Raw genomic sequence first — 22,958 nt, 5'->3', positions numbered from 1 at the left:
TTATCAAGATCGAAACCAGTATCACATATTGTATTTGCTTTGCGTGTTCCTTTAGTCTCCTTTCCTCTGCCTTTCTGAGCATTGACATTTTTGTAGAGGGCAGCCCTCTTGTTTCATGGAAGACCCTCAATTTTAGTTTGTCTGATGTTTCCTCACAATTAGATTTACCATATGCGTGCTTGGTTGGAATACCACAAAAATGATGCTGGATCCTTCTCAGTTTTCAAATACTGTCCCATACCCACTAAGAGGAATGAAGGCTCCTCAGAGAAATGTCTGATTCCAGGGCTGGGCAGGGAAGTACAGATAAGCCTGGAATATTTTGTTGCCCGTAAAGTAAAGACATGCTTAAAAGTCTCCAGGAGCCAGTTTGAAGGGGCTACCTCTGCTCAAATATGGGACAAGATGAGCATTAAAATTAAATTATAGTAATGGATCAGTCACCCACTGAATAAAGTGAGTATCCATCCTCAATCAATGGCAGAGTTCTTCCCTATAGTAAAATCCCAACTAATAAATGTAGAAAAGAACGAGGAAGAAATAATATATCCTAATTGATATAGAGAAAAAAATAATAAATGCCAACTAGTAAATATAGGAGTTTGAAAAATCACCATTTTGCAACCATGATAGTAATAATTGGTTCAGGTAAGGCTCATCCGTGGATGCTAAAACTAGGCAGTGAAACTTGAAGGAGGAGCAGGATATTTACATAACTTCATAGTAGCTCACCACGTTGTCTACTGTAACCAAATATATTTTTGTTAGAAATAATTTAACACTGAAATGGGCTAGCTGAAAATGAAGATTTTGGATCTGCCGTGCCAGGCTCATCGAATCAGAATGTCTGGAATGGATCCCAAGAATCAACCTTTTTTGTTTTTTTTTTAGAGCTCTATTTTTTTTTTTAACATCTTTATTGGAGTATAATTGCTTTACAACGGTGTGTTCATTTCTGCTTTATAACAAACCTTTTAATAAGCATATTACAATGTCGTAACCACGGACTTAGTGCTTCTAATCTTTGGGTTGATGAGAACTCCACCCTTGTTCTCATACTCTGTCCTGGGTGGGCCGGGAGGCGGCTGATGGTATCAGAATCACCAATTTCATTTCCTTTTGATTCTGATTTGGATTGGATTATTTCAGACCGCGATGCAACGCTCTATTAATTGGGGCCCTTGTGCTTGCTGCAAAACATCTTCCTTTTTTTTTGCCAATCCAGCAACAAAAAATTCAGGTTACTAAACATACAGTGTTCTACTTGTTATCCATGTGGTTTTAATTAAGTTTTAACTAATTCCCTTTATCTTGTCATAGTTATTATGATCCTCCAAGTCATGTCACATTAATATGTGAAAACAGCTCCCTGGCATGTCGGCCAAGGAACAAAGCCATTTTGACCTGTCTTGCTAAATTAAAGTGGGGAGATTGATCAACTTGCGTTTTGTTATCTTCTTTGATAATTGACGCTAAAGGTGAGCAAAGGAATAAAGGAAACAATGCATTTCAGCCTATCACCCCTGCTGCAACTCCATTGTATAAAACTATTGTAGACTTTTGCCATTTACATACATCTCCAGAGAGATGAAAAACGAGGTGGCACATTTCAGGGAAGCTATTGAATTGATCTATTCCAACTCAAACTTTTAGGAGGATTTAAGTCTCTATCATGACCCTGTTTTCCATAATAGGAAGTTGGCACATCTGACAATGGATTTTCCCCCCCAGTTCATGCATTTGTTTAAAAGAAAGGTTTTGTAAGCAAAGGGAAACATATTTATCCAATTGCTATTTATTGAAAAGAATGAAATGGAAATTCACGTGGGAAAATCTGGGAATAGAATCACTGTAGGTGGGAACTGCATTTTGGGTAAAGCAAGACAAGGTAGCTTGGAAAAGACAGTGTATGGTCCTGCTGCTGCAGACAAATGCTGACAACTCTGGGTGTGTTTAATGCAAGCACTTTCGAAGCCTCTTGCTGTGCAAACTCTCAAGTTACCTTACAGGACAGGACCGCTAAGCCTTATTAAATCCTTCTGCTGATAGAGATTTTGGCGCTTACTCACCAAGTGGCTTGTGTGTGCAGTTTAAGAGATCCTTAATTTAAAAAATACTCATTGATTAATCTTTATGTCTAGCTATAACTAACTGAGCACGTGTGATAGGCCATGCACCATGCTGAGTCCTATACTAGACACTAACTTAATCCAAACAGTAAGCCCGGAAGGTAAGTATCACCGTCCCTCTACGTGACAAAGGTACCAAGCTCATAGCGGTTAAATAACTTAACTTATCAGAGGTAGAGTAAGGATTTGAACCCAGGTCTCTGATTTCCAAACCCATGGTGTCTGGTCCATTCTAGTGCTCTTACAGGACCCTTGCAAGAGTGATTGATGAATCTTGGTCATGCTGTCAACCCATCTGTTCTGGCTTTCCAGCCATTTGCCCTCTCATTCTGTGAGCAGGACTTTATTCTGTGGTCCCTCCATCAGGTCAGCCACAATTCCTCCCTGTTTTGTTCCCATGGCTCATTTATTTTCTTTATCATAACAAACACCTAACTAGTGCTACACATTGAATCTTTCTATTCACACTAGATTGTAAGCTCCATGAGGACAGGAGCTGTGCCTCTGTTGGTCACAACTATATTTAGTTTATCTCACGGCACATAGTAGGTGCCCAGCAAACACTGAATAAGCAAGTGAATGAGTGTTGTACTAAAATCATCACTGAGTTCCTGTCCTAGAGAAGAGTCTTTTCGTCTGACTTGAAATGGCTCCCTTGTACCCATTATACCTTTGATTTCTCTCCTACCTTTTTGTCCTATCAGAACATGTAGCAAGTGGAAGAGCCAAGGCTCAGATGCGAGCCTTCCTTATTTTGGTGTTCCCATCCTTTTCTTCACCCTACACTATGTTTAAAAGTGTAAAGGAAGCGTCTGGCTGTGGCTCCTATCAAACCATCAGATGGTTTTCCTTTTGTTTCTTATTTTCTACCCCTAACACTAATATTTAACTGGCTGTAGCACCATAGCTGGAAAGCACCACCCTTGAATGTCCTGCTTACTCAGCTGAAAGCAGCAGCTGTTCCAATAAGCAATTTCCAATTCAGCACCTGAGAATGGCTCCCTCCTTCCAGCAAGACTGCAAGCTCGACAGAATGTAGGAAAGCATAAAAAAGTTTCCTAGCCCGTTTCTCTTAATGCAGCAAGGAGAGCATCAGAGGTTCAAGAAGGATATTTGCCTCTGGGCAAGAAGACCCGGCTCCCACATGGACAGTTTCACCTGAACTTCTTTTGATGGGGTCCTGGGAATTAAGAATGATTTGTTTATCAAAGGCTATGAAAAAAAGACTGTCTAAGAGATGGTTTTGTTATGATTCCTATTGTCTGTCCCAAGTGGTGTACTGGTAAATGTGGTTTTCCCTCCAACAAAGCCCTGGTTTGTTGTGTTTGCCAATTTCTGTGGTGTAAATACTCCCATGGTGGCTAATTTCAAGCTAACAACATGATGTCATTGAATGTATAACAGAGAGGTGACGCACATGACTGGCCCTGCTAAACCATGACAAGCTGACCTAGCACACCACAGGCTCTCTTGATCCCATTAGCCCCTACATGGACACAGAGTGGTGGCTTAGGTCCTGAGCCAGTCCTGAAGTTTCCCAAGGGCCAGGCTAGTGCCTGTGGCAGACAAACAAGGCCCATGAGCTAGAGAGGTTGTAGGTAAACATCCCATCTGGTGGATCAGGGTGGGCAGTGCATTGGGAGTCAAGGTAGGGGTCTCAAACCCAAAAGTTTAGCACCAGAGGCAGATGGATTTAGAGTGGAAACACTGGTGACACCATTGACCATCTAGTTGACTTGAACATGTTACTGAAAATCTCCATGCTTCAGTTTCTTTAGCTCTAAAGTAGGGATATATAATAATAGCTCTTACCTTAAAGAGTTTTTGTGATGATGGATTGTTATGATATATGTAAAGTACTCAGCATGGTGCCCGGCACAGAACAAGTGCTCAATGTATAGAAGCCATTAAAATTAGGCTGGAGGGCGTAAGAATGGGAGGGGCTTCCTGAAAAATTATCTCAAACACCAGGAGGTTTTTGCAGCTCACCTTCAAGGACTGGTGGTAGGTCTGTGTGGGTCAGCTGTCCAAAAAATGTCAAGCCAGAGGTGAATTGTTCAGTGTAACTGTTGGTGAGAAAAAGCATCAAAATATATATTTTTTGATAATTGGCAACATTGTTTTCAAAAAAATTCTCATTCTTCCTTTTGTGGCAGATTGTGCAAAAAACCTTTAAAATGGATTTGAAGTGGTTCATGAAAAACAAAAGAGTGCATTCTCATGTTGAAATCATGTTTAAAGAGAGGTTAGAAACTGTGTATATAGAGAAGAAGATGAGGTGAGAAAATTACTGCACTAGAACCTAAAATCTAGTTTGGAGCTTCCTGGTGGTTGAGAGAGACAGTATCTATGTACAGGCATGTAATGCATTATATAGCTCTCATTACGCACAGCAGTGCTTCATGCGAGAGAGTCTTTTCTTTTTCTTTGTTTGTTTGCTTTTTGTTTTTGTTGTCTTTAAATTTCATTAGATTGCTTTAGTCATTGGGAGCCTGAAGTACCAGGGCCACCAGTCTTTCTGATTTTCAGAGTTTGTAAACTTGAGAAAAGCAACCACTGAGAATTTATTGTGCCTTTTCTACAAAGTACAATGCGTCCTTCTAATAGGCCTCAGCTGTTACTCCTGCCCCCAATCTATTCTTCAAACAATGTAAAGAGTGATCTTAAATATATAAGTTGGACTGTGGCATTTGCAGCTTAAACCCTGAATGCCCTGGGAATTGAACCAAACTCTTTACTGTAGACCATGTCACCTTGTACAATCTGACTCCAACATCATGCCTGTGCTCCGTCCTGCTCCTGACCTCATAGTTCCACAGCTTCCTCTTTTCTGCCTCAGGGCCTTTGCACATAACCTTCGCTCAGCATGGAAGGAAGGGAAATGATCTTTCCTCTCTTTACAGAGGTGGCTCCTTCTCCCCATTTCTGTTGCCTCTTCAACCTTCCCTGGTGGCAGTTTCTAAAGCAGATTTCATCCCTGTTTGTCTCCCTCTCAGCTTCTTTTTTGCTTCTCTAGCTGGCTTTGGAACAAGCTATATTTGGTAAGATAAGATCAGAAAATAACTTTATTTTTCACCTACCACAGATTCAAACCTGCTTGGCAAGGTTTTGCCAAGGATGATATTGCAAGCAGATTCTGTGGCTTTTATGATAATTTTTGAGTCTTAAAATCATCTTGTTTTTAGATATGGAATAGTTCAGTCTAATTTAATGTCAAAACCTTAGTTCCTCATCCAATTTAAGGAGTTTTCTGTTCTTCTGGGCTCAAAGTTAACTTAAGGTCCTATTGACCAGAAGCAGGAAGGAGCACTGTGGTCTGATATCCCACTTTTCACCTTCTTCCTCTACTCCCCACTGGACCTCTACGGCATGTTCAGAGTCAGGCTGAAGAGGAGGGATGAGGAAGGAATGAGAGGCATAAGAAGACCTTTTTGGGCAGCTGGTGCTGTTAGCAGTTCTCTCTTGACTGCCCAGCGTCCTCTGTCAGTGCAGATAAACAATTGCTCATTCTTCTTCCAGACCAGACCTCCTGCTGAAGGCTTCCCTACTGCCATCCTCTGCCCCAGGTGCGCTTCTGAGAAGCCTGGTCCCACAGTTCCTTCTCTGATGCTTTACCACACGTCACCTCTGTCTGCTAGCGTGGTCTCACTCCACTGGGCAGGCCTTTCAAGATGACAAAAGCCAGGCGGCTCTGTGCAGCATACACTCTGCCCACTGGGAGCGTCAGGCATCTTGCCCTGTGACACTCCAGAAGGACAGGCCCCTCCCTGTTCTCTGACATCAACAGCAGCTCCAGCCAGCCTCTCACCTTTGGACTCTTTCTCTGGTCTCTGCACCAGGGTACTGGAAATCTCCACCAGGAAGTCTGTTGTCACGCTCTGCTCTGGCGCTATGGCATCGCTGGGGACAAGAGAGCCCTTCACCACCCACCTGTAACTCCACTCCGACTCTCCAGGCTGGGGACACAGGTGGACTGTGGGTCACAGATCCACAGACCGCTTTGCCTGCCTCTTAGGACATGGTGACGGGGTGGTCTACCCCCCGTACCTTTTGTTAGAGTTTGCAGGGGAGTGGAGTGGGTTTTCTTTATCACCTATTGTTCTCAGCTTTGGGCTTTGGCCCAAATTCTAAGACAACACTAGAAATTCCATTGATACTTTATTTCATTCTGTGTAATTATTTATTTATTTCAGGGGCTTTTAGCAGAGCTGGGGAGAGTGCTGAGCTGCCAGGTATAGGAGCTGCCAATGAAAGCCTCAGGGAGCCAACACGAAAGTTAACAGGGGAGCCTGCCATGATGGCGTAAGGGAGACACTGAACCAGAGAAAGAAATGGTCCTCTCCCCCTCCCGCCACTGTGGAGTAGTGTCCTCATGGAGGGTTGGATAGATCAGCACAGACTTGAGGGTTGTCTGGTAGTTGAGGGAACTTTGAATGAAAGGCTCCAGCAGTTTTATGGACCTGGGGTGGAGGGAGAGGGGAGAGGAGAATGGCTGAAAGTGGAAAAATAATGGGTACTCAGAGTGGAAAAACCTGCCTTCAGGGTTTCCTTTTTCCTCCATAAGGGGGCTTTGGCAGAGATGCCTGAAGATCTCTGCCCAAGGCCTCAGATAAAGAGGCTTAGGAATGAAGATGCCGGCTAGGAATGCCCACATGGGAAGAGCGTGACCAGTCGGTGGAGGGGTTCAGTCCTTGACCACAACTTCTCCAGAGCCTGCAATGCGCTGGCTGCACCGAGCCTGGGGTGCTGGGACTGGGCAGCTGGACACAGAAAGAAGAACCTCTTGTGGCCTTTGAGGAGCCACGTCTGTCAACCATGAAGCCAAGTCATAATGTCTACAGGGCAGCCCAGTCTTAGCCTCCAAGAGTCATTTATTCTTTTTAGAGGAAAGCAAGATTACCATGATCGAGGGCCCAAGAGAGACTTCAAAGGTGGGCGTGGCTTTAGTTTGTGGGTCTGTTCTGTTTGGCTTCTGGAGAGGTGGAACTCAGCAAATGCCATTTGGCTCGTAAACTTGACGTCGAACTCACCCACACTTACCAGAGCGTCTGCCTTGATACCTCCCCCTTTCCCAGTGGGAACACTCAGAGCTGAAAAGATCTGCTGGTGCCTGTTGATGGCTCCCCACCGGCACCAAACTGGGAGGAAAAGGGGAGGGTGGGATTTGGAGACCCACGTCCTGAATCTCGTTAGTCCCCTTCTTTTCCTGGCGTGGACATTTTACTCCCTTGGACTGTACATCGTTGCTTATAACTTTTTCCTGCAAATCATTTTTTACTCTCTTTCATCCCCTGTCACTGCTCCATGCTTCTACTGGATTTGAAGCTTCCGTTCATTGAATAGGGATGAGCGTATATTCAGGTTTGTACAAGTGCACAAAGAAAGGAGATTTACAAATGTACGACAGTCATCACTGTATCCCAGAAACCCTTGATCCACACAATCTGTGAACCTTAACCCTCCCGTACATGACTCTGAGGGGTGGTGGTGGGGTTTGTGTTCCTTGTTTCTTAAGCTTTTAGTCATTTGAGCAAAACCTCAGACTCATGGAGTCCCAGAGACTGAGAAGACCTTGTATGTATATATGTATGCAAGCACGTATGTATTTATTTTATTGACATATAGTTGATTTACAATGTTGTGCGAGTTTCTGGTGTGTAGCAAAGTGACTCAGCTTCTACACAGTGTTCGTATCTGCCAATCCCAAACTCCTAATTTATCCCTCCGCCACCCCCGTTCCCCTCTCCTTGGGTAACCACAAGTTTGTCCTCCGTAAGAGAAGGCCTTTTAAATTCCACCATATAGTAAAGGCAAAATTTATCTCTTGGGTAGATGAGTCTAGAGTTTAGGGAAATTCCTTGATAGGCCTTTTCACTGAAAAAGGCAAGCCTCTCTTCCTGCTTTCCCACCCCATCTTGTAGGCGTACATTGGATGGGTAAAGATGAGGACAACGGAAACCGGAATATACTCGTGCAGTAAAAGAAGGCAGACTTTTGAATATCCAGCTGCAGTCAAGACAAGAATTTATCAGGGGCCGTGGCGTGTGATGGGGGGGCCGGAGGAGGAAGCTGAGTGACTCTGCAGGACGCTGAGGCAAAGCGGGGAGCCACGGAGCCAGAAGTCATTCTTTGTGGCAGGGAATGGAACATATCTTTCTAGGGGGTTGACACCTGATTTTTAATTTGAGGTTGCTTTCTATTCTATGTTCTAAATCCCCTTTGCTACCCCTACTTCAGTAAAACCTGCCTCACACGATTGTCTTGTTTTCGTGACATTCTGGGGAGTAAACAAGGAGTGGAGTTCTGGAAGCCAGAGGGTCCACATGGCGCAGGTGAGGATGCAAGCAAGAGGGCGAACAGGCACGAAGGCAGATTTGAAGGAAGAAGGAAGCTGCGGTACCATTTCATTCATAAGAGAAAGGTGGCCCTTGAAGGGGAGCTGGAAGAACGTGATTCTGAGTTCACCTTATCCTATGAATTCCATCTTTGAAAAACACATACATCTGTGAAATGCTTTCTTGCTTGTCATTCAAATCATCGATGCAGAGCAGTAACAGATCTGGAAGAGGCTGCTGGTCCACAGGGCTGTAACACCAGAGGCTGCCTTTAGAGGTCCACAGCTCGGTGCCAGTCAGGATTCTTGTGTCTCAGCAATCAACTAGTTACAAACTGTCCAAGCTGTACATTCATCAGGCCCCGGCCTCTCCAACTTCCCCAAAAGGACACTTTGATGTGTTTTGTCAGATGGATCTGGAAACCAGATATCCCACGTCTGATGGCTTTCCTTTGCTTTCTCAACTAGGAACATCATTTGAAATGGGAATAGATGAGTCAGATGTGACTGATTTTTCATAAACATGCTGCTTCCCTCTGGCTGTATTTGGTGTGCTAAATTTTCACCAACCTGTTTCCTAATAGACTTCTCCTCGTCTGTCAGGGCTGGAAACGACTTTGGTGATGGATCATCTAATCCCACAGCCTCATTTCTCAGAAGACCCTGAGCCTCAGCTTGGCCAAGGTCACTGGCTGCTAAAAAGCAGGGGATTGAATTTAGCTTGTAATAAACATCTCCTTCCCCGGTTTTCTACTACATGCTTGTTGGTGGGGGTTGGAGGGAATGTGTATGTACTTTGTAGCTCAAATGAAGTCTTTTTTATTTTAGCTTTTAAAATGTGCTTATACTCATACCAACTAGAGGGTAGACTTCTTTAAGAACCGGTACACTTTAATTATCTGGACCAGAGGCCAGGGATGCTGCTAAACGTCCTACAGCGCACACGACTCTGCCCCACCACAAAGGATTATTCGATCCCAAACTCCTCTAAGAACAGGTCTATTATCATTTGTAACATAGTTCCTCTCTGTACCCTGCACCAAAGGCCTCTGCAGAAAACATTCAGTCTTCTGTATCTACAGTGAACTAAAATTATTTAAGATTTTACTCCCAGGTGACTGTAACTGTTGAGTTCTGCAATGCTGAACTAGGTCATTTCAAGATCAATGTTTTTGCTGAGAACTAGAAAAGTGAACAAATAACTGTAAGAAGGTACTGTAGGGGCTCCCAAGGCAGGGAGGATCTGTGGGTCCCAATCCTTCGAGAGGAGAGGCCCAGGAGAGGTGAGCTCTCTATCAGGAGAGGCTGTCCCCTCAACCCAATGTGGCGACAAAGAGGCTGAGAAGTGAGTGGGGCTTTGACAGTCTCAGGGGCTGGAGACTTGGGGATCCTGTAGGGCTACAGCCTAGGACAGTAGTTCTCAGTGTGGGTGCTTCTGCCCCTTCAGGGGGCCTTGGACAATGTCTGGAGACATTTTTGGTTGTCATAACTGGGTAGGCAACTAGTAGACTGGTACCCTCTAGTGGGTAGGGCCAGGCACGCTGCTTAACATCCTACAACGCACAGATAGCTCCCCCATGACAAAGAATAATCTGGTCTAAAATGTCAGTGCTGAGGCTGAGACACCCCAGTAAGAAATTTTTACCAGGAGTGAAGGAGAGCCAGAAATAAACCAGCTCTCACAAAGACTGAAGCCCAGCTTCAAATCGCCCAAATCTCTGAAAATCTCTGGTTGGATTTTCAGCCTAAGTTCCTGACAGAAGCAAATCTGAACCCTTCCTGGAGCAGGATAACATAACCCAGAACCTCAAATATATACCGAACACCACACATAATGTGGGAGGGGGGGAAATGTATTGAAGTCAAGGATTCTAAATTTCTTGCATTGTCCACTGGTAAAATGCTCATTTATGTTAGCCTTTAATCAAATAAGGATGCATATGGTAATCTTTAGAGTAACCACTGAAAGAATGATGCTACATATAAAATATATATAATAAATTATATATGTAAATTACATGCATTTAGAATATATATTATATACTGTACATATATAAATATATATATTTAACAGAGGAGGAAATTAAACACTTAATATATCCAAAAGGAAGCAGGAATTCAAAAGCAATAGAAAAAATAACAGTATGGTACAATTAATCCCAACTATATATAGGTAATACATTAAATGAAATTTACTATTCCCGTTAGAAGGCAAAGATGATCAAACTGAGTAAAAGAAACAAAAGACTGATTCTTTTCAAACTTCCTGATTCTGAATAGGAAACTGTCACAGAAGAATACTATTTATAATGGCTAACATTACAATGAGTAATTTCTCTTTAAGCCCTTTATATCTGTTTTGTCATTTAACCCTTGAGGTTGCTCCTATTATTTTCATCTTCTTGTAGATGAGGAAACTGTGGCACACTTGCTTAAGGTCACATGGCTAATACATGACAGGGTGAGGCCCTCTGACCCCAGGACTCATGTTCTTATCAAACTGCTAAAGCAACTGAGATATTAGGACCATTCTGTGTTTTGTAGCATTTCTAGGAGAGTCTCAACTGATGGTATTTTTTCCTCCAAAGAATTAAATGATATTTTTCAGAACATGTTCCCTTATTATTTTGTTCAGATAATATATAATACCTTTCACTGTCCCTATACTTTAAAAAACAACAACAACAACAATAGGATTTATTTCACTCAGAAGTCTACAGACCACCTGGGTAGTCCTGCTGCTCTGGGATGAGCTTAGCTGATCTTGGCTGGACTCACTGGTGGATCCTCAGTCATCAGGAAGGTCAGCCGGCAGTGCCAGTCTAGTGTGGCCTCAGGTAGTATATCTCTTGTCTGATTCTTCGATTAAGCAGACTAGCCCTGCCTCATTCTCCTGGAGCAGGCTGGCATCTAAGAAAGCAAGTGGATGCACCCAAGGCCTCTTGGGGTCCAGGTTCAGAATGGGCACATCCTCACTTCTGCTGCATTTTGTTGGCCAGAGCAAGTCACAAGGCCAGCCCAGTTTCAAGGGTGGGGAAATAGACTCTACCTTTTTATAAGAGATGCTAAAATTTCACATTGACAGGAGACTGTTGATGAAGGGGTCAAAAATCATGTCTTTAGAGCGATCAACCTATCACACCAAAATCTTGGCAGAAGAGACTTGATTCTGTAAGTCAGAAGAACTTGATTAAAGGCAATGTGCTATCCTGGGAGGAAGACAGTGCTTGGTAAGTGGTACCAAAGCAGCTGGCAGATTTATCCTTTTTAGCTACATTTTCACTCTGGATTCTTTGGTTGTAGGCAGCAGAAATGAACTCTTCTTACCTTAAGCAAAAAGGAAATTTGCTGAAAGGGCATGGAAGAATTCAAGTAGTCTCAGGAGTCAAGGTATTTATGGAGGAGGTTGGGGGTATAGAGGTGGCAAGAACAGTGTAACAGTCTTATTTGGAAATTGCACTGGGATGTATGAGCTTCCTTCCTTCCTTCCTTCCTTCCTTCCTTCCTTCCTTCCTTCCTTCCTTCCTTCCTCCCTCCCTCCCTCCCTCCCTCTCTCCCTCCCTCCCTCCCTTCCTTCCTTCCTTCCTTCCTTCCTCCCTCCCTCCCTCTCTCCCTCCCTCCCTCCCTTCCTTCCTTCCTTCCTTCCTTCCTTCCTCCCTTCCTCCCTCCCTTCCTTCCTTCCTTCCTTCCTCTCCTTTCTGTTACTTTATTCTACGCTCAGATTTCAGCAAAGGTGCATCCAAGCGGCCTAACTTGCTCACATTCCCTCCCCAGTGGTTGGGGGAGCATAGGACATTCTAAGTGGAATTTTCACCAGGTATAGTCAATGAAAAGTAATACCTCAAATATAATATAGGCACAATTATCACAGGAAGGTGAAACAGATGCTGGGCAGCCAAGAATAACCCATATATATAATATATATATATATATATAATATATAATATATATATATATAAAATCCAATATGTTCTTTGAAAAAAATTCCAAGTAGCTCTACTATGATTACTGATTTTTTAGGAAAGAAATTTAACAATGGAAGAGTGTATATATAGGGATGAAAAGACTGGGAAGATTTATAAGATATAAATAATTTTCTTTGAGTTGTGGGACAATGGTTGGTTCCATTTTTCTTCTGTTTTTTTTTCCTATAGTGTGCATTTATGATTTTTTTAACTAAAAAATAAGCTTTATATTTTAAGATGAATGAAATGAGGGAGAAGTGTCCCTTCTGATGGTCTGAGGACGTATTCACTAGTTACTCTATATTAATATCAGACCCATATGTTCCTCTTGAAATGCAACAAGGGTCTTATATATTAAACTCTAAACAGAAACAAAAAGGACAACGAAAAGAATCCCACCCAATTTGGAAAGGACTTGCGCTTGTGGGTTGGGTGCAGAAGGAAGTAATTTCCCTCCATTTTCTGCCTGAGCTATCCTTTTGCACTTTGATATTTCTTTCACTAATAAGGTGTTTCATTATTTCTCCCACATAAAGAGCCCATGCTGTTATGAGATGCTGTTGAAGACTCTGGTTTACCCAGATGCATGTCAGTGAAAACAGCCTTTCTGTGAAGAGAATGAGACTTCTGAGGATGAATGGACCTGTGGGAAAAGGAGATCCTTTTGCAGAGTTTAGAAAAAGAAAAAATAAAGCCATTTGCCCTGCAGGGATGACAGAACACTTTCTTTCCTAATCAGTGGGTCACCACCTCTGTGCTATGTTGGGGGAGACATCATCTAATTCTAAGCCTAAGGCTGGGTCATCAGATACACTGTCTTCTCTGGACCCTTCTCTGAGCTTCCTGTACCAGTTTTCATCAACAAATTTCTCTGCTTCCTTGGACCAGCTGAAAAGAAGTTATGAGCTCTCTCCATCATTTGCCAAACTCCTAGGCCTTTCCTCCTTTGAAATCTTCTTATTTGGGGTCTTTTTTCCTTTCCATGTTTCTTCTCCTCTCTCCACAACCTTTTTATCTCTGGAGAGTTCTGTCTGTGCCTCTGGGCCTCTCTCTTTCTATTTAGTTTTCAGAACCCATTCTGGGATTCTATTTTAGTCCATCTATCTCTCCAACTGACCATGGTTGAAACCAGGGAGCGTAATCAGTCCCAGCTGCTGGAGGCGTAGGCTTTGGTTCTGCCCCGCATCATCGCCTCATTGTGGGCTGATATTTTCTGTTTCCCATAATGCTCCAGGAGAACTGCCTGTTCAGAGCTCAGATTGTGCTTTTTCTCCTCCTGCCAAGGAGCCCTGCTTTCAAAACCCAGATTAGAAAAGATGGGACATTAAAAAAAAATGAATTTGTACTATCTCAGCATTTCCATTTCCAATAGCAGAGTTCTCATGCTTTGATAATTCCAGAGTGAGAACACAAATTGTTAAGTGGATTGTGAGGGAGGATTCTAGTTGGAGATAAAGCTTCTCTCCTTTGAGGTCTCTTGCTGTTCCCTGCACCCCCCTCCTAGATTTTCTCACTCTGTACTGATATGGTCTATTTACATGACCCTGTTTCACCCTCCAGTCAGAGGGCTTGGAGGACAGGGACTCTGTCTCTGAGGCTTCCAGCCCCATAGGTGATCAACATGTATATGGATTAAAGATCTTTTTCTCCTCCTGAAGATTTGTCTTCAAGCTGAGCCACCCACTGAATATGTCTTGAGATCCTGGGTGGTTTCAAAGGATTCCAGCTGAGAAGAGCCTTGCTGAGGGGGAGGCAAGCAGAGAAGGAAGATGTAGGAGAGAAGGAGGAGGGCAGCAGAGCGTGGCCCCAGAAGTCAGGACTGGAGTGAATGCTGCTGAAATAGAACCAGAGGGAAGGATCCCTTTAGTCCTCCCATCTCAGAGGACCTGACTGTTTCCTTCAAATCTCCCCATTTTCAGGGATAATAAAATTGATAACGAAGATGATAACAGTGGTGAATAATTGATACTGATACCATCTTGCAGGAACTGTTCTAAATGCTTTACTAACTCATTTTGTCCTCACAATAATCCTAAGATGTGTCCTATTCTTGCTGCCCTTGTTTAAGATGAGGAAATGGAGGCTGAGAAACTTGCCCAAGGTCACATTGCTAGTAAGTGGTGGACCAGAAAACGTGAGTCCAGGTAGGTGGTTCCAGGGCTTGGTCTCGAAACCACCACACTCTCTGATGATTGTGGCGATCATCAGAGAAAAGGTTGATCTCCAAGACGGGCTTGTCTCCTGAGGGTCTACTGACTGCAGCCTCTCTGGGATGACTACATGCTAGGACACTGAGGTCCTATATTTGCACTCCTCTGAGGTCATCTAGAACTGCTCAGGGATGAAAGAGAATGAGGGCCTGGGAAGATGGGGGAAGGAAGGAAGGAATGGGGAGCCCCTTAGTCAAATCTTCTTCTCTTCCTCCCCTACGTCCAGCAAATGGTACCTCCTTGCAACCAACCTAGGAACCAAGGAGCCTGTGAATTTCTTTGTGCCTCCTCTGCCCTCCCTGTATCACCATCACTTGCTCCTCTGGCCTCCTAATGCTACTCACACCCTCCCCTGACACCACCACCCACCTTTGGGCCCACCCATCACTCTCTAGGGCCCCTGCAGCAGCATCCTGATGGATGTCCCTGCCAACTAGACCAGTGTCTAACCCACTGCTTCCCACACTTGTTAAAGCAGAGACTGCTGGGGCCCTGCCCCAACTCTGGTTCACCGGGCCTGAGAATTTGCATTCCCAACAGGTTCTCAGGTATCTATGGTACTGCTGGTTGGAGGCTGACTGCTCTTGGAGAACCATCATGCTAACCTGTTCTCTATACAGCCTCCAGAGAAATCACCTCAAACCAGGGAATGCCCATGCTTTGAAGCTGCCATGGTTCCCCATTGCTTCCAGGAGAAGGTCCAAACTGCCTAGTGCAGGCAACAGACTCCTTACCTCTGCAGCCTCATCCTGCCTGGTGGGTTATTAGGCTGCTTCAGTGAAAAGCTGCTCCTGACACTGCGCCCACACCCCCAAGACTGTGCTGTTCCCCAGTGCCCCCAACCCCATTTCCCACAGCACTGGGAACACAATACATGACAGCTACTGTTCTTGTAGGGTCAGAACTGATGTCTGCAGAGGTGCTATTGCTGGCAGTGTCTGAATCTTCCTTTAGGTTCCAGCCCTGACTGTCCCCTCGCATGGCCTGGCTGCTGCTATTACTCCCACAGGCAGAGTTTGCTCCTTGGTTTCCCCCTCCCCCTTGCCCAGGCTGGGCTAGCCCCCTCTTTCTCCCTGGCCCTTTGCTTTTTGGATCTGACTTTACAAGTGCACATGGGGCCATCTGAGATGGATGACATGCCAGCTTTGTGGTGGGCAGCTTCTTTCCTGGGACTTCTGCTAATGATACTATTGATCCAGCAAGCAATCTTGGCTGGATAGGATCTGTGTCTGCAGCCTGTGTCCCAGCCCCTTCCAGGGGGAGCTCCCTGCTAATTTCCCAAGAGATTATTATTGTCACTCTCTCATGTGCTCTTTTGCTGCCAAACCAGTGGAAGAAGGAAATGCTGAACTGGGAGAAGACTCATGGTGCTTTTGAAGAAACTGCAGTTAATGTGTTGGTTCCTGATTTGCTCTTATCTTAGGATCCAGGTAAATATTCTACACTTTGGAATGGATCTAAAATTCCCAAAGACACCGGGATGGCTCCAGTGATTAAATTCCTCCACCCTCCCTCCAAGCCATTGGGCAAGTCCTAGCATTTCCCCAGAGGCTCCTGTTCCTTCTTCCATGGAATAAGAACTTTGGAGTAATGAACACTAAGGACTTGTCCTTAAAAGTCCTGACTCCTGTCACTGTGGGAATTTTGCCAGTTCCTAATTAACCCTGACCTTGTTCTCCCTGTAGCCTCAGGCTAAGCCTGTGCCTTGAGCTCAAAAGCTCCATGACGCATTAGAGCTGGGTAAGAGGGTGAGGCGTTCTCTCTTAGGAAAATCCGTTTGGATTCAGCAAATATTTGTTGAGCCCCCTACTCTATGCCCACTTCCTGTGCTAGATTCACCTACAGATACACAGGTTCTTCCTCAAATCCTGCCTTGCACCAAGATGGACATGTAAATAAGTAAATTTTTTAAAAAAATGAGATAACAAGATTCCGTTTGTCTTCATGACCCTCCCTAACCTGTTGCTTTCTTTGTTATATTTTAATGGAATTTGCATTTTTGATTTAGTTTTCTTGGGTCTTTGGTTTTCTCTGACCATACAATTTAAGCATTTACTTTTAGATTGAAGACATTTCACTAGATGATCTCTTATTTAAACATCTTAATACGACTCAGGGAAGAGGCCCAAATAACAGAGAATCTAGAATCTACCCACAGAGGCTCAACTCTGGCTGTTGTGAAGCCAGCTGCATGTATGAATTTCTGCTGCAGGAGTAGAGCTCTCCAGGGATACGAACGAGACCCCACACTCTGGTGGCTCATTGTTAGGCAGAAGGACAATGCTCAATAAAGTCCTCTTCACTTTGGGGGTCTTTCTTCTCCACTCAGAGCATCTCCTGGAGAATATAACAGCAAAGCAATCAGCCGCAAATGTAAATGAAACAAACAAAAAACCCAAAACAAAAGGCCAGACAGAATACTCTCCCTAAACCTTCCATCACCTGCCCTGGTCCCCAGCCACTTCTCAGAATCTAAGGGGCTGATTTCCTTCCTTCTTCCCTATTCTATACAGCAGCCTGGCTGGTCCCTCCCACCATGGGTTTGGTGACGGCAGCCGCCCTGTGCTATCTGCCATGACTCTATGTTCCAGGCATCTGTTTGATGTCTCTACTTTTTAAATCATAGACACTTAGGGTTTGAGGAAAGTCCATAAACTTGGAATTATTGTTTGCAACTTTTGGATTCCAATGGGAGTCGACTACAGGAATTCAGGAGTGAGTTATTCAGTAGAATTTAACTTTAATAAAGGATAGGTCTTTGGGCTACTTATTCCTTGCCAATTAAATATTGCCCCAATTCAGCAGAGGAGGCTATTTCCCAAAACTTTCTCTATTACCACTCTCAGTGCCTTCTTGCCAGGGTAGAGGGAAAAAAGAGCTTACAATGAATATGGTGTTTTGTACGTACCAGTGCCCAGAGCACTGTAGGCACTTAATACATGTGAGTTCTCCTAGATATCGTCTTAAAGTATGGTCTTTCTATAGAGTTTCTGAAGCAGAGGTTCTAACCTTAGTCCATGAGCGTGGAAGGAGGAGAACTGTGCCATTATTTCCACTATTTCTAACTGAAATTTACATTACTTGATCTTAAATTTGTGGTTTTGGTAACTGCATTTTAATATAATTGGTTTCTTTTGTAAGCTTATGCATTTTACTTTATGTATTTAAGAACTTTATTTTGAGAAGTGCTCCTTAGGAGTCACCAGACAGCGTTAATCTTGGCACAAAGATTAAGGATTTCTTTTCTGAAGACATTCTTCTGCTGTTTATATGGCTTATACGTTTCTTGTTCTATCCCTTCCTCTTTAATGTTGCGTAGGATACTTAAATACCTCCTTTTCTTTCTCTCTCCGTCTCCCTCCACCCTCTCTCTCTTGGTAAAAATAAAACACGCACATAAAAAGTTTCAGGGAATAGAGAAAAATGCCCATTATTTAAGATGTCAACATCTTGGTGAAATCTGAGAAATATTTACTTTTATGTGTACATTTTTTTTTCTTAACATATTTGTAATCAAATTCCAATTTTGCAATGCGTTTCACTTTTTTTAAACTAGTGAAATATCTTGTACCATCTTAGCTGAGACACCCTCTCCCCTTATTATAGTAGATGATTATATTGTTGCTTATTTGTTCTGAATTACAGCTGACTCTTCTTCGCCTTTTGGAATTAGTTAAGGACACTGTCCTTGGAACATATCAACATTTGGCCTCCTTCAGGTTTGTCTATTCTTGGTTTATATGTAGTTTTGGTTCTTGCATATTTAACATCACTTTCAATAATGTTTTTATCAGTCTAATAGGATAAACTCTGCCAAGAATTGTTATGGGAAATTTGAATCCATCACAGCTTAATTGGAGGGGTCATTAGTTTTTTGGATACATTGTTTGATCCCCTCTCTCAGATAACCAGGCTCCAGGACTCTGATGTTATGGGAATTTAGGTCAGTCATTGGTGTGAGAGGTGGATATAAGGCATCTCTCTCCTGAAACTGTCCTGCATGGAGCTTAGAGATAGAGGTGAAAGGCAGCATTTCAGAGAGATGACAAATCAAAACCAGACAAGCCACTGGCATGAACAAGTGGCTTCGTTCAATCCCCAAGAAGCTAGACCAAGAGGGAAAAGGGGTGGAAAAATCATACACTTTTGAATCCAAAGATTTCACTTAAATCCATTCACTCATTTAGTGACACTGAGAGGGCCAAATTATATGAAGCTCAGTTTTCTCATCCATAAAAAATACAGTCATGTGAGCACCCATCTTTCAGAGTTGGTTATGTGGATCAAATGGGATCATGTACATGCAAGCATTGTGTTGATGTTATTTTATTAAAACTATTAACTGATTGGTTGGTATACAGGTAAATGTGATGGATGTTTGGATAAGATGTTATAAACTAATCAAATAACCCCCTCTTCTATGAAGACTTCTAACCGCCCCTCCCCCCCCCCCCGCCAAGGGATTGGTTGCTCTTTATCTTCTATGTCCTCAGAGTACTTTGTTCATGTCACTGTAGTAGCACTTGCCACACTGTGTTGTCATTTCTGGTCTGTGTATCTCTCTCCCTCTATGAGACTCTGAGATAGGTGTGTGTCTCATTCACTTCTCTAACTCTAGCACCCAGCACAGTACCTGGCACATAATAGGTCCTCAATAAATGGAAGAGTAATGAGGCAAAGTAAAGATGCAGCCGTTTACAACCTGGCAGAGGAGAGAAATTGTACCCAGATACTACTCCAGGAAGGTTGAAGATACTTGGAAAGGCTGATGGCATGGGAGGTCTAAGCAAGGAGAGACTGACTAGAGCTGTAGGGAGAGTTCAGGGAAGCCTTCCTGGAGGAAACAGAATTTGAGCTGAACCTTGAATGTTATTTGCATATCAACTGTGCTATAACATATATAGATACAAGTTTTGCATATATTTTCACAGGAGCCTCAAAATGTCTCTCAATCCAATGTGCATGATATTCAATGTGCATGACTGTGCCTGGTTAAACGAGTCCCAGAGGAGCACTGTTAGGATTGTTATATGGTATTAAGAGACAATGCACATTCTGGAAGCTCTTTATTTCACAAATCCAATCATTGAAAACCCAGCTCTATACACTTGACATGGGAAAAAACCCACCAAAACTCTATTAATTAGGATAAAGGCTAACCTGCTGTCACAAAGATACCCCCAAATACAATGACATAAGGGAGATAAGTTTACTGTACTCTCAATGAACCTTCCCAAGGTGAGCAATCAAGGCTGGGCTGCTCCTCTGTTTCATGTGGCCATTCGTGGACCCAGGTTCCTTTCTTTCATGATAGTGCTCTGCTTTCCTTAGGGCTTCATCCTCATCTGCATGGTCCCTCTGTGATGCAGTTCATGGGACAGGAAATAGAGGATCTGCAGGGCAAGTGGCTCAGAGACAGTGCAGAAGTTCCACGTGTTATTGCCATTGACATCCCATTGGTCTAAACTTAATCATACACTTAGTAGACATAGCTAGCTCTCTGGGAGCCTGGAAGTGTGGTCATACACTGGCAATACCCTGGCTTATATTCTATTCCTACAGAAGAAGGAAGAAATGGATGCTGGTGGATAGCCATCAGTGTCTACTGAGGGATGACTGTACACAAAACGATCAGCTATTTACAAGCATATCCAGGGAATTCTGGCAAACAACGAATCAGTCTTTTACTGCAGGCTAAAGAAATACATATGGTCCAAATTGTCCAGAATCCACAGGGTGGTAGAAGTTCTGATGGCTTCACTAGTCCAATTATATGTGGAAAGTTTTAGTCTTGGTCTCTCAGGACCCATCTGGAGCTTCCTCCTTTTTCTCCCCTCTTCTCCCACACACCCCTTGGCCATTTTCATCCTGTTGCTTCTTTCTTTAAGTTTCCTTCTCCCAGTGTCTTGCCTTTAATTTGTGTTGTTAGGCATCCCCTGCTCCATCTGGTCTCAGTGCTGGGAAGGGGGGCCAGGGTGAGGGACTTCACATCCTACCATGAGAGGTAGGGAGAGGGAAGAGGTCCTCACCAAGGCCTGGCTTCAGGCAGAGGGCCTCTGAAACATTTCACCTCTTGCACTGTGAGGGTCAATTCCTGCTGTGCAGTACACTTAAAGACTTTGTGTGTCTTTCTTCTCTCTGAGGTATAAGGCACAGTCCTCTCTTGCAGACTTAGTCACTGGGGGTAGCAGAGAAAAGGTGATGGAGAAAGGGGAGAAATGTCCACTCCACCACAATGGAAAGAATTGATTAATGAACGAATGAGGGAGTGGATGAATAAATGGAATTTTTTTGCCCCTTGTTCCCCATTGTGCAGGGAGATAGCGGGATGTAAGTCAGATGTGGTCCCTTCTCCCGTGGGGCTTCCAGCCTGGTGCTAAAGAGAGCCCCTGATCAATCGTTCCGAATGGACTGAATTTACAAGGGTAGAAGTACAAGGGGCTTTGACACCTGTAAGGGGTGGCCTAGGTTGGCATGTGAGGTGAGAATAGGCTCATCTTTTAAAGTAAAGGTTCAGCCTATGATTTCACTGACATGGCAGAATTAACTGGATGAGGGGTGAGTGGGTGGGTGGCGTGGAGGATGCACAGGGGAGAAGACCATTCTAGGACCACAGAAAAGAATCTCGAGAATCTTGCGGCCAGAGTGTGGCCCCCTAATGGGACCAAGAGATGGTCACTGTGGCTGGAGAGCAGGAAATGATAGGGTGAGGGAAGAATGGTGCCCTGGCCATGTAATTCTCTCTGAGGAGTTTGAAATGATTCTGAGGGCTAGAGGAAACGATTGAAGAATTTTAAGTAGTCAAGTGACATGAATAGATTTGCACTTTAAAAGAAATCCATCTGGAATCAGTGTGGAGAATAAATTGGTAGACGGAAGGGAAAAGGACAAAGCAGAGGCCATTGCTGTGAACTCAGAGCAAGAGTGGTGTGGGTGGAGAGAATGGGGGGAGGTCCTAGGGTCCCCAGTTTCCATCCAGAGGATGCCTCGGAGGCTAAGGAGATGAAAGAGGGGTTTTCCCAGCAGATCTACTTATGGGGAAGTGCGTTCTGAAGACCCCAACCTCTAGCTTGCACTCTCCCTCTCAACCAGCATCTTGTGAGGACAGGTCTTCTTGTGACAACTGCAATGGGTTGTTACAGATGAAGAAACTGACTCTGTGAGGGGTTAAATAATTAGCTCATCGTCAAATTGTTGGAGATGGCCGATCGGAGCTCAAACCAAGACAGGAGGGCACAAAAAGCCCACGTCCTTCTCCATCACAGCAATGTCTGGGGAGAAGCCCTGGGTCTATGCTGCCTCTGAGTCTGCCATGGGCGCATCCTTCCTTGCACCGTGAAGACCGACTCCTAATGTGTTATGCTTAAGGAGTTTGTGGTTCCTTCTTTGAGTTACAAGCACAGTTCTTCTCTTACAGATTTAGTTTCTGGAGATAGCAGAGGAAGAGTGATGGAAAAGGGAAAATAGTGATGGAAAAGGGAAAATGTGCCCACACCACCAAAATGGAAACTGTGCCCATCCTGGGGTTTGGATAGTGGACAGGAACCAACAAAGAAAAATTAGGAATTGGGGGAATGTAACAAGAGAGATGAGGGGATAAATCTCACCCTGAGTTTAGAGTACCATGACCCTTCCTTTTCCCCACTGCCCCCCATGATCCGACCACATGGAAGAATAGAAAGAGCGGGATTTTGTTTATTTATTTATTTTATTTTTAAGTATTTATTTATTTATTTATTTATTTATCTATCATCAGTGTATACATGTCAATCCCAATCGCCCAATTCATCACACCACCACCCCCCACCCCCCCTCTGCTTTCCCCCCTTGGTGTCCATACATCTGTTCTCTACATCTGTGTCTCAGTTTCTGCCCTGCAAACCAGTTAATCTATACCATTTTTCTATATGCGTTAATATACGATATTTGTTTTTCTCTGACTTACTTCACTCTGTATGACAGTCTCTAGATCCATCCACATCTCAACAAATGACCCAATTTTGTTCCTTTTTATGGCTGAGTAATATTCCATTGTATATATGTACCACATCTTCTTTACCCATTTGTCTGTTGATGGGCATTTAGGTTGCTTAGAAAGAGTAGGATTTTGAATCCCAGTGGTCTAGGATGTGTATCTAGTCTCTACCTATTAGTGGCTCTGAGGTTTTCAGCCTTTTATATAAACTTTCAGAACCTCAATGTCTTCATCTGTAAAATGGGGATAATAGTACCCATATTAAGAGTTTTGAGGTAGATTGACACAGAACATGTATGGAAAGAGCTGGTCAAGACAACTGGTACATGATCAATACTGAGGGCA

This window comes from Pseudorca crassidens, chromosome 4 (genome assembly GCF_039906515.1).
Source record: "Pseudorca crassidens isolate mPseCra1 chromosome 4, mPseCra1.hap1, whole genome shotgun sequence".
NCBI lineage: Eukaryota > Metazoa > Chordata > Mammalia > Artiodactyla > Delphinidae > Pseudorca > Pseudorca crassidens.
This window is presented reverse-complemented; position numbering follows the sequence as displayed.